The sequence below is a fragment of the Balaenoptera acutorostrata genome, chromosome 16 (genome assembly GCF_949987535.1).
Source record: "Balaenoptera acutorostrata chromosome 16, mBalAcu1.1, whole genome shotgun sequence".
NCBI classification, from domain to species: domain Eukaryota; kingdom Metazoa; phylum Chordata; class Mammalia; order Artiodactyla; family Balaenopteridae; genus Balaenoptera; species Balaenoptera acutorostrata.
The window spans coordinates 81,284,030-81,293,156 of record NC_080079.1 but is presented as its reverse complement, the minus strand read 5'-3'; the positions used below and the strand labels follow the sequence as shown (position 1 = coordinate 81,293,156).

Genomic DNA, 9,127 nt, shown 5'->3' with positions numbered 1-9,127 from the left:
ACTCTTTTAGTTTCTGCTTGTCTGTGAAGCTTTTGATCTATCAATCTGATCAAGAACCTTGCTGGTTAAAGTATACTTGGTTGTAGGTTTTTATTCCCTTTCATCACTTTGAATATGTTGTGCCACACCCTTCTTTTTTTTTTTCCTTTTCTTTTTATTTATTTATTTATTTTTGGCTGCGCTGGGTCTTCATTGCTTCATGAGGGCTTTCTCTAGTTGTGATGAGCAGGGGTACTCTTCGTTGCAGTGCATGGGCTTCTCATTGCCGTGGCTTCTCTTGTTGTGGAGCACAGGCTCTAGGCACATGGGCTTCAGTAGTTGTGGCACCTGGGCTTCAGTAGTAGTGGCTCGCGAGCTCTAGAGCGCAGGCTCAGTAGTTGTGGTGCACAGGCTTAGTTGCTCCTCGGCATGTGGGATCTTCCCGGACCAGGGCTTGAACCCGTGTCCCCTGCACTGGCAGGCAGATTCTTAACCACTCTGCCACCAGGGAAGCCTATGCTACTCCCTTCTGACCTGCAGAATTTATGCTGAAAAGTCAGCTGATAGCCTTAATGGGAGTTCCCTTGTAAGTACTGTGTTACTTTTCCCTTGCTGCTTTTAACATTCTCTCTTTAATTTTTGCCATTTTTATATACAATGTGGGGGCTTCCCTGGTGGTCCAGTGGTTAAGAATCCACCTTCCAATGCAAGGGACCCGGGTTTGATCCCTGGTCGGGGAACTAAGATCCCACATGCCACATGTGGGACATGTGGTGCAACTAAGCCCGCGCACCACAACTACTGAGCCTGTGCACTCTGGAGCCTGTGTGCCACAACTAGAGAGAAGCCCACTCACTGCAATGAAGAGCCTGTGGGCCGCAACTAAGACCTGATGCAGCCAAATAAATAAATATTAAAAAAAAAATACAATGTGTCCTCGTGTCTTCCTCTGTGGTAATCCTGTATGGGACATTCTGTGCTTCTTGAACTTGGATGTCTGTTTCCTATCCCAGGTTAGGGAAGTTTTCATGTATTATGTCTTCAGTTATGTTCTCAGCCTCCATTTCTCTCTCTTCTTCTTCTGGGTCCCCTATAATGCAAATATTAGTGTGCTTGATGTTCTTACAGAGGTCTTTTAAACTGTTCTCATTTCTTTTCCTTCCTTTTTTCTTTTCAGTATGAGTGGTTTCAACTACTCTGTCTTTCAGCTCACTGATACATTCCTTTGTATCATTTAGTCTACAGTTGATTCCTTCTAGGGTGTTTTTCATTTCAGTTATCTTATTCTTCACCTCTGATTGTTCTTTATATTTTCTAAATTTTTTTTTTAAATTAATTAATTTATTTATTTATGGCTGCGTTGGGTCTCTGCTGCTGCGTCTTTGTTGCTGCACACTGGCTTTCTTTAGTTGCGGTGAGCAGGGGCTACTCTTTGCTGTGGTGCACGGGCTTCTCACTGAGGTGGTTTCTCTTGTTACGGAGCTTGGGCTCTAGGCATGTGGGCTTCAGTAGCTGTGGCTCGCGGGCTCTAGAGCGCAGGCTCAGTAGTTGTGGCGCACGGGCTTAGCTGCTCCGCGGCATGTGGGATCTTCCCAGAGCAGGGCTCGAACCCGTGTCCCCTGCATTGGCAGACAGATTCTTAACCACTGCACCACCAGGGAAGCCATATTTTCTAAATTTTTATTAAAAATTTCTGACTCGTCTGTGCATCCATTCCTCCCCCGAGTTCTTTGGTCATCTTTATGATCACTACCCTGAACTCTTTCTTGGGTAGATTACCTATTTCCACTTTACTTAGTTCTCCTTTTGGGGTTTTATTTTGTTCCTTTGTTTGGAACAGGTTCCTCTGTCACCTCATTTTGCCTAATTTGCTGTTTATATTTTTATGTATCTTATAGATTGGTTATGTTTGTTTCCTAACATTGGAGAAGTGGCCTTTTGCAGGAGACATCCTATGTGTCCCAGTAGTGCACTCCCCTCTCATCACCAGAGCTTTATGCTCTAGAGGTTTCCCCTGTGAGGGCTGCGTGGGTCTTCCTGTCATGGTAGGCTCATTATATGGGTGGTCTGGTAGGCTTGGTTTGCCCCTGGACTTGTTGGTTGCTGGGTCCTGCCTTGTGCAGAGGCTTCTGGCTAGCTATGGGTTGTTAACTGTGTCAGGCGGTGGCTTACTGCAGAAACCCGGGGTGGGGGGACTAGTGTTGCATTACTGGTGGGTGGAGTCAGCGTCCAGGAAATCTCAGGGCTGTTGCCCAACCACTGTGGGTGAAGCCAAGTCCTGGAGTCTGGTTGCAGGTCCCAGGGGTCCCAGAACTTGTGTTTTATCATTGGTGGGTGAGGCTGCTTTCTCACACAGTTGGCTGCAGGGCCCAGGGTGTCTTGAACCTTCTGTTGGACTGCTGATGGTTGGGGCCAGGGCCCAGCTGGTCTCCATGGAAGGATCTGGCCTGCTAGTGGGTGGGCTGTGTCTGTAGGCTGTGGGGCTATAGTTTTCTTGTGGCTGGTGTCTGCCCACTGGTGGGTGAAGCTGGGCCTGAGGCTAGAGCAGGCTTGCTGGTGGCTGGCGCTGGGGCCCAGCCAGTCCCAGGGCATGATCTGGCCTCCTGGTGGGTGGGCCAGATCCACAGACTGCAGGGCTGTGGTTTTCTTATGGCTGGTGTCCACCCACTAGGGAAGCTGGTCCTGAGGCTAGAATAGGTTCCCTAGAGGGTGTGGCTCAAGCCCATGGGATTCTGGGGTGCCTGAATGGGTGAAAAGCTCATTTTCAGTGCCTGCCCACTGTTGGTTGGAGCTGGGTCCCAGGTTCTCTGGCTAGAGGGCCCCGAGAGTCTCGGGTTGGGTTTAGTGCCTGTGCACTGGAGCATGGGGCCGGGTCCTGGGCCCTGTGTTGGACAGGATCATGTCCAGGGGTGGTTGTGGACTCCCAGGGTCATAAGGCAGTCTTCCTGCCAGTGCCTGAGGCTGTGTCCATGCCGTGTTAGTTGCTTGTCCTGAGGCGTCCCAGCACTGGTGCCTATATGCTGTTTGGTCTGGGCAGGGCTGGGTATTGGGGCTATAAGCTAGAAGGAGGATTCCAAAATGGCATTTGTCAGCACCAGTGTCCATGTGGTAGAACAAGCTCCCCCCAGTTGCTGCAGTCAGTGTCTGTGTCCCCAGGGTGAGCTGTAGTTGCCTCCTGACTCTCTGGGAGGCTCTCCAAGATCAGCAAGTAGGTCTGATCCAGGCTCCTATCATATTACTGCTTCTTCCCTCCATCCCAGAGCCTGTGAGATTTTTGTGTGTGCCCATTTAGAGTGAAGTCTCTATTTCCCCCAACCCTCTGGGACTCCTGAAATGAAGCCTCACTGGCCTTCAAAGCCAAATTCTCTGGGAGCTCATTTTCTGGGTCGTCACCCCTTTTTCCACAAGACTGTGAAATGGATATTGACAGTGGGGAATTGTAACAGGGAAGAGCCAAATCGGACTATATGTTGGATCTGTTTCTTTTACTTTAACCTTTGCTTTCCGCTGCTTTTGTTCACTAAATGGATACTGTCTACACATAATGGCCTGCCTTGGGGAACCCTGCCCCTCTGCCTGAATGTTAAACCAAAGTACCTTTGTTCAGGGAAACATCCGGACCCTGTTCCACCTGTGGCTGGCTGCAAGGAAGAAGAAATTAACACATCCCCTCCCCCGAGGCTGGCCATTCCAGGGGATATTTGCAAAACTTAAGGCCTTTTTACTTTACTTCCTCATCTCCTCCCCCTCTCTGTGCTATAAAAGAAACTGGCATCCAAACCCGGAGAAGATGGTTATTTTCAGACTTTAGTCTGTCATCTACTCGGCCTGCTGGCTTTCTGAATAAAGTATTCCCTGCCTCAACACCTCATCTTCGATTTATTAGCCTGTCATGCGGCATCTCGTCTTCGATTTATTAGCCTGTCATGCGGCAAGCAGGGGGAGCTTGGACTCGGTAAAAGTTACAAAATGATGACACTCTAACTTATCATTTAGCCTTCATTTATGAGCTGAAATATTTCCATAAAGGGAGTATTTTGTTATATTACAGTTCATATAGGTAATGTAGACTAAATGCTGAATTTTTGCCTTCATTTACTGGTATTCAAAATAATGTGTTAGTTACCTAGCATCTTCCAAAGTTAATTTCTTTTTTTTTTCAGTGAACTCATAGAATTAAATATCCTTGATGTATTTTAATTCATTACAGGAAATTCTGATTGATGTTAGTTAAAATCATCCTTCTTTGGCCCTGGGGGCTTTGGAACAGCCCTCTGTCTCCAGTAGTTTATTTGTTTCTGATGTGACAATACGTTCCAGGCTCCTCTTATCCCTTTCCAGCCCTGGAATCAGCCATTTCTCCAGGAACCTAGTTTTCTCTTAAAGGAAAATGGTATAGAGTGATGACAGTCTGGTGCCAGAGGTTGGTCCTTGTTTGGGGACTTTTTCAGTGGACAGAGCTAGGACCTATATCTGTATTTTTAAAAGATAACGTCACCAAGTGTTTATAGTGATACTTCTAATTCAAATGCAGAACTATATAGGATTTTAATTCGACCTCATCAGTCTTATATCTGCTTCTTTTCACACGTTGAAATTTTCAGGGTCCAAAACACCAAGATAATTACTTATCTGCATCATCCCACATGTGTAGAACATTTCAATAACAGAGCATGCAGTGTCTAATTTTATCTGAAAGGTCAGGGTGAAAAGAACAGTTGTTGACAAGATGAGGATGCATATTCTGGTTAGAGCAAACAGCATGTACAAAGATCCAGAGGCTGGAGAGCACATAGTTCATTTAGGAAGGAGCAGGTCCTGTTCTACGGGAGGGGTGAGGGGTTCCAGAGTCGGGAAGGCATTGCAACACAGTGGGCCTCACATTCAATGCTGTGGATGTTAGGGCATCCACCAGATCTTGTGTTTGTTTTTAATAGACAATATGACTTTTCTGCTTTGTCTATATAAGCAGAACTTCGGTGTGAGAAAACGGTAGGGGTTACTTGAAGAGTTACTACTGTCCTTAACTGTTCTACAGCAGTTCAGGGGAAACACCAGTGAAAGTGTAGCTCACTTATTTTCTGACATTTGAAGATGCAGTTGCATACTAATGACCCATCGTCGCGGCATTTTTCTCCCCACAGAGGACAAAGTATGGACCATCGTGTCTCACGATTTGCAGACGCAGATGGCGGTGGTGCGCTACAACCCAGAAGAATACTCAGCTCATTTTCAGCGCCTCCATGTGGGCAGGATGTCACCTATTTCTGCAAGGTGTCGAGGTTGTGGAACCCCCCAGGTAGGCTGAGCACCTAGGGTTACTGTTCATTGCTATCTCAGCTGGTGGTTGGAATGACGGAAACAATCCAGCAGGTGTGGCTTATTCTCTTAATAGGCCAGTCTTCAAAGTGCCGGTAGCTGTGAAAGTGAAATACAACCCCTTGGTCTGTTTTCTGGGGAAGGAAGCTAAGAACATACCACTGGAAAAATAAATTTCCATTGTTTTCATAGATTTTTTTTCAATTTTTTATGCATATATGTGTGTGTGAGTGCTTCTAGTGTTTAATTATCGGTAGTAGCTTTGGGCAAAAGTTTATCAGAGCTCCTTGTGAGCTTTCAAGTAGTTCCCTTTGAGTTCTTCAGTTGTCTTCAATGTAAAGATGAAAGAATTCCGAAGTCTGTCCGCCGGTAAATAGCATATAGAATAGCGATGGAATTTAGAGCTCTTTGTTGTCTGTAGTCATTTAACAGTATCTGTTGGTCAAGAAGTCCTCCCCAAATTTCTTTTTCATGATGGCTTACTTTTAGCAGTGCTTCAGGATGTGTGTTTGTGTGTGTGTACGCTACGGATGTAGAAAATAGAGAGTTCACAAAGCGTATCCTGGAATTATCTTTAATGCAAGACCTATACCCTCTGGGGTTCTTGGCAGTAAATTCAACACGATGACAGAAAACTAAATCTCTCTGTCTCTAGTATAACACAGTGGAAATAACGCATATGCTTTGAGTCAGAGAAACATTGGTTCACATTTTTCAGCCTTGTTGCTCCTTGGGTATGTGACTTTGGGGGAGTTGCCTGAGCTCTCTGCCTCAGTTTCCAGTGTCTTCTTCAGTCAAATAAGGATCATAATGCCTATTTCAGGGTGATTGTGAGAATTGAATGAGGTAATGTACTAAGTGCTTATTATAGGGCTTGATGCACTTAAGGACTTAATAAATAGCAAATAGTATATTGATTACTTTTTAATATATGTATATTTTTTTAATATTTATTTATTTATTTATTTATTTTTGGCTGTGTTGGGTCTTCGTTTCTGTGCGAGGGCTTTCTCTAGTTGCGGCAAGCGGGGGCTACTCTTCATCGCGGTGCGCGGGCTTCTTCTTACTATCGCGGCCTCTCTTGTTGCGGAGAACAGGCTCCAGACGCGCAGGCTCAGTAGTTGTGGCGCACGGGCCTAGCTGCTCCGCGGCATGTGGGATCTTCCCAGACCAGGGCTCGAACCCGTGTCCCCTGCATTGGCAGGCAGATTCTCAACCACTGCGCCACCAGGGAAGCCCTACTTCTTTTTAATATTAAGCAACTTTGGAAGTAGCATTATGTCAGAGACCAATGGGCTGTTTGATGCCCCAAATCAGTGTTGTATTGGAGCCAGTGTTGCAGGGAGTCACTTACAGAGAAGAGTTATAAGCAAGACAGTCTATAATATTTTGAAGATTTAAGTACTTTTTATGTGCAAAGCCTTGTGCTAAAATTATAAACAAGTGTAACCTATGAACTCTAAGAAAGTAAAATCTATAAAATAGAAAAATGATTGGTTCAGACAAGTAGTGCTTATGCTATCTGGAGAAAGAAGACATGACCGTGGCTGGGATATTAAAATGATGCTTCATTAAAGAGGTCGAAAGACAATTCAAGGTCATGGAAAGAGAGGAAACAAGAGTCTGAAAGGCAGAATACGAATGATCCTTCAGGCCACAGTGAGAAGGAGTTTAGCAGAAGCAGAGCTTATGTCAAAGAGCAGTAAGAAATAAGGTTGGAAAGTAAAAATGGGAAAAACTGTGGAGGAAACGAAATGAGATGCTGGGAATTTTCCCTGAAGGCCCGTGCTTCTCAGGCTTTAGTGTGCATGCGAATAACCTGGAGAGATTAATAAGACACGAATTGCAGGGCTGCATTTCCTGAATTTCTGATTCAGTAGGTCTGAGGCAGGGCTGCAGTGTTTTCATTTGCTACAAGCGCTGTGGACTGAATTCTGGCCCCAAAATTCATACATTGAAGTTCTCATCCCCAATGTGACCCTATTTGAAATAGGGCTTTTAGGAGATAATGAAGGTTAAATGAGGTCATAAGGCTGGGTTTCTAATCTGATTGGATTGGTGGCTTATAAAAAGAGGAAGAGCCAGGAAGAAAGCTCTCACCAGAAACCAAACTGGCCAGCACCTTGATCTTGGACTTCCAGCCTCCAGCTCTGTAAGGAAACAAACATCTGTTGTTTTATCCACCTAACCAGTGGTCTTTCGTAATAACAGCCAGAGCAGATGAGTACAATGACTCCCCAGGTAGTGATGAAATAGCTGGTCTAGAGACCACTCTGGGAACCATGGCTGTGGGCAATGGAAATCCATTAAGGTCCCTACAACCATTTTTCTGTCCACCTTCACTTATCACAATCTTTTTTTTTTTTTTTTTTTTTTTTAATTGGATCCTGTTTTCACTGCCAGGAAAAGTCAACCAAGGATTATAGAAAATCTAGGCACAATTAATGAATCCTGTCAGCTTGTCTGCACTCAGTTCCATGAGTGAGTGCTCCCTGTTCAATTCACTCTAAAGATTTCAGTCAATCAGTCTCCACTCCTGGAGGGGATGGGGTGAGCAAAAACTGCTGACCAGAAAAATAACTTGGCACCATCAGCTTTATTTTCTTCCGTTCTCCTATTAAACTTCAAAGTCAACTTCTACTGTTTGAATTTTGCTCTGGTGGTTAAAAAAACACAATGCAACTTCCAGATATTGATAAGTTTAACTCACGGTTCGGGCACCAGGAGAATTAGGTTGGAGGTAAGAGAAACTGTTTGCCTTTAGTGCGTCTGGTCTTGTAGTTCATTTTTTCCCTTCCTTCATTGGTACCTTCTGTCCCTTCCCCCAGCCACCAAGAAACCTCACACACTTATTACCCTCCTCTTGAAAACACAGGATGTCCAAACCATGAGAAAACATGGGTAAATTTGTTTTTAACCAATACTTCAGTTACATTTTCTAATAATAAGCTAAACACACTTCTCTTCAACCTCCAGACACCTTTTCAGAGGATGAACTACTAGATTGAAATCAAGAGTGAACTGTTAGGGCTTCCCTGGTGGCACAGTCATTAAGAATCCTCCTGCCAATGCAGGGGACACTGGTTCGAGCCCTGGTCCGGGAAGATCCCACATGCCATGGAGCAACTAAGCCCACGCGCCATAACTACTGAGCCTGCGCTCTAGAGCCCGCAAGCCACAACTACTGAGCCCGTGAGCCACAACTACTGAGCCCGTGTGCCACAACTACTGAAGCCCGTGCGCCTTGAGCCCGTGCTCCACAGCAAGAGAAGCCACTGCAATGAGAAGCCCGCACACCACGACGAAGAGTAGCCCCCGCTCGCCGCAACTAGAGAAAGCCCACGTGCAGCAACTGAGACCCAACGCAGCCAAAAATAAATAAATAAAATAAATTAATTAAAAAAAGAAAAGAGTGAACTGTTAATCTGCACAGTAAGCACACTTTTTTGTATTTCCAGACATTTGCAGGTTATCATTGTACTTAATAAACTGTACCTTGAAAATAAGTTTATCATATGCTTCTTGCCTTTTGGGATACCCTCCATGTATCAAATTTTCACTCACATAGGATCCGTACTTAATAAATGTTTGCTGACTGGAATGAAATGAAAAATATATAGCTTTAAATATTACCTCATCCAAACTTGAGGCAGTTGTGTTTTTTTATTTATTTATTTGGCTGCACCGGGTCTTAGTTGCAGCACACAAGATCTTTTTTTTTTTTTTTTTTTAGAAATTCCTTTATTTTTATTATTTATTTATTTATTTATTTATTTTTGGCTGTGTTGGGTCTTCGTTTCTGTGCAAGGGCTTTCTCTAGTTGCGGCAA

At 44.7% G+C, this 9,127-nt stretch overlaps 1 long non-coding RNA gene across 1 annotated transcript; it reads left to right on the top strand.

Annotated features, from left to right (window-relative positions):
• The first annotated feature begins 4,731 nt into the window (after positions 1 to 4,731).
• Positions 4,732 to 8,738, top strand: LOC103007920 (uncharacterized). Its single transcript, XR_450052.2, has 3 exons — positions 4,732 to 4,794; positions 5,124 to 5,278; positions 8,275 to 8,738. It is a non-coding gene; the product is annotated as an uncharacterized LOC103007920 (long non-coding RNA).
• The last annotated feature ends 389 nt before the right edge of the window (positions 8,739 to 9,127 follow it).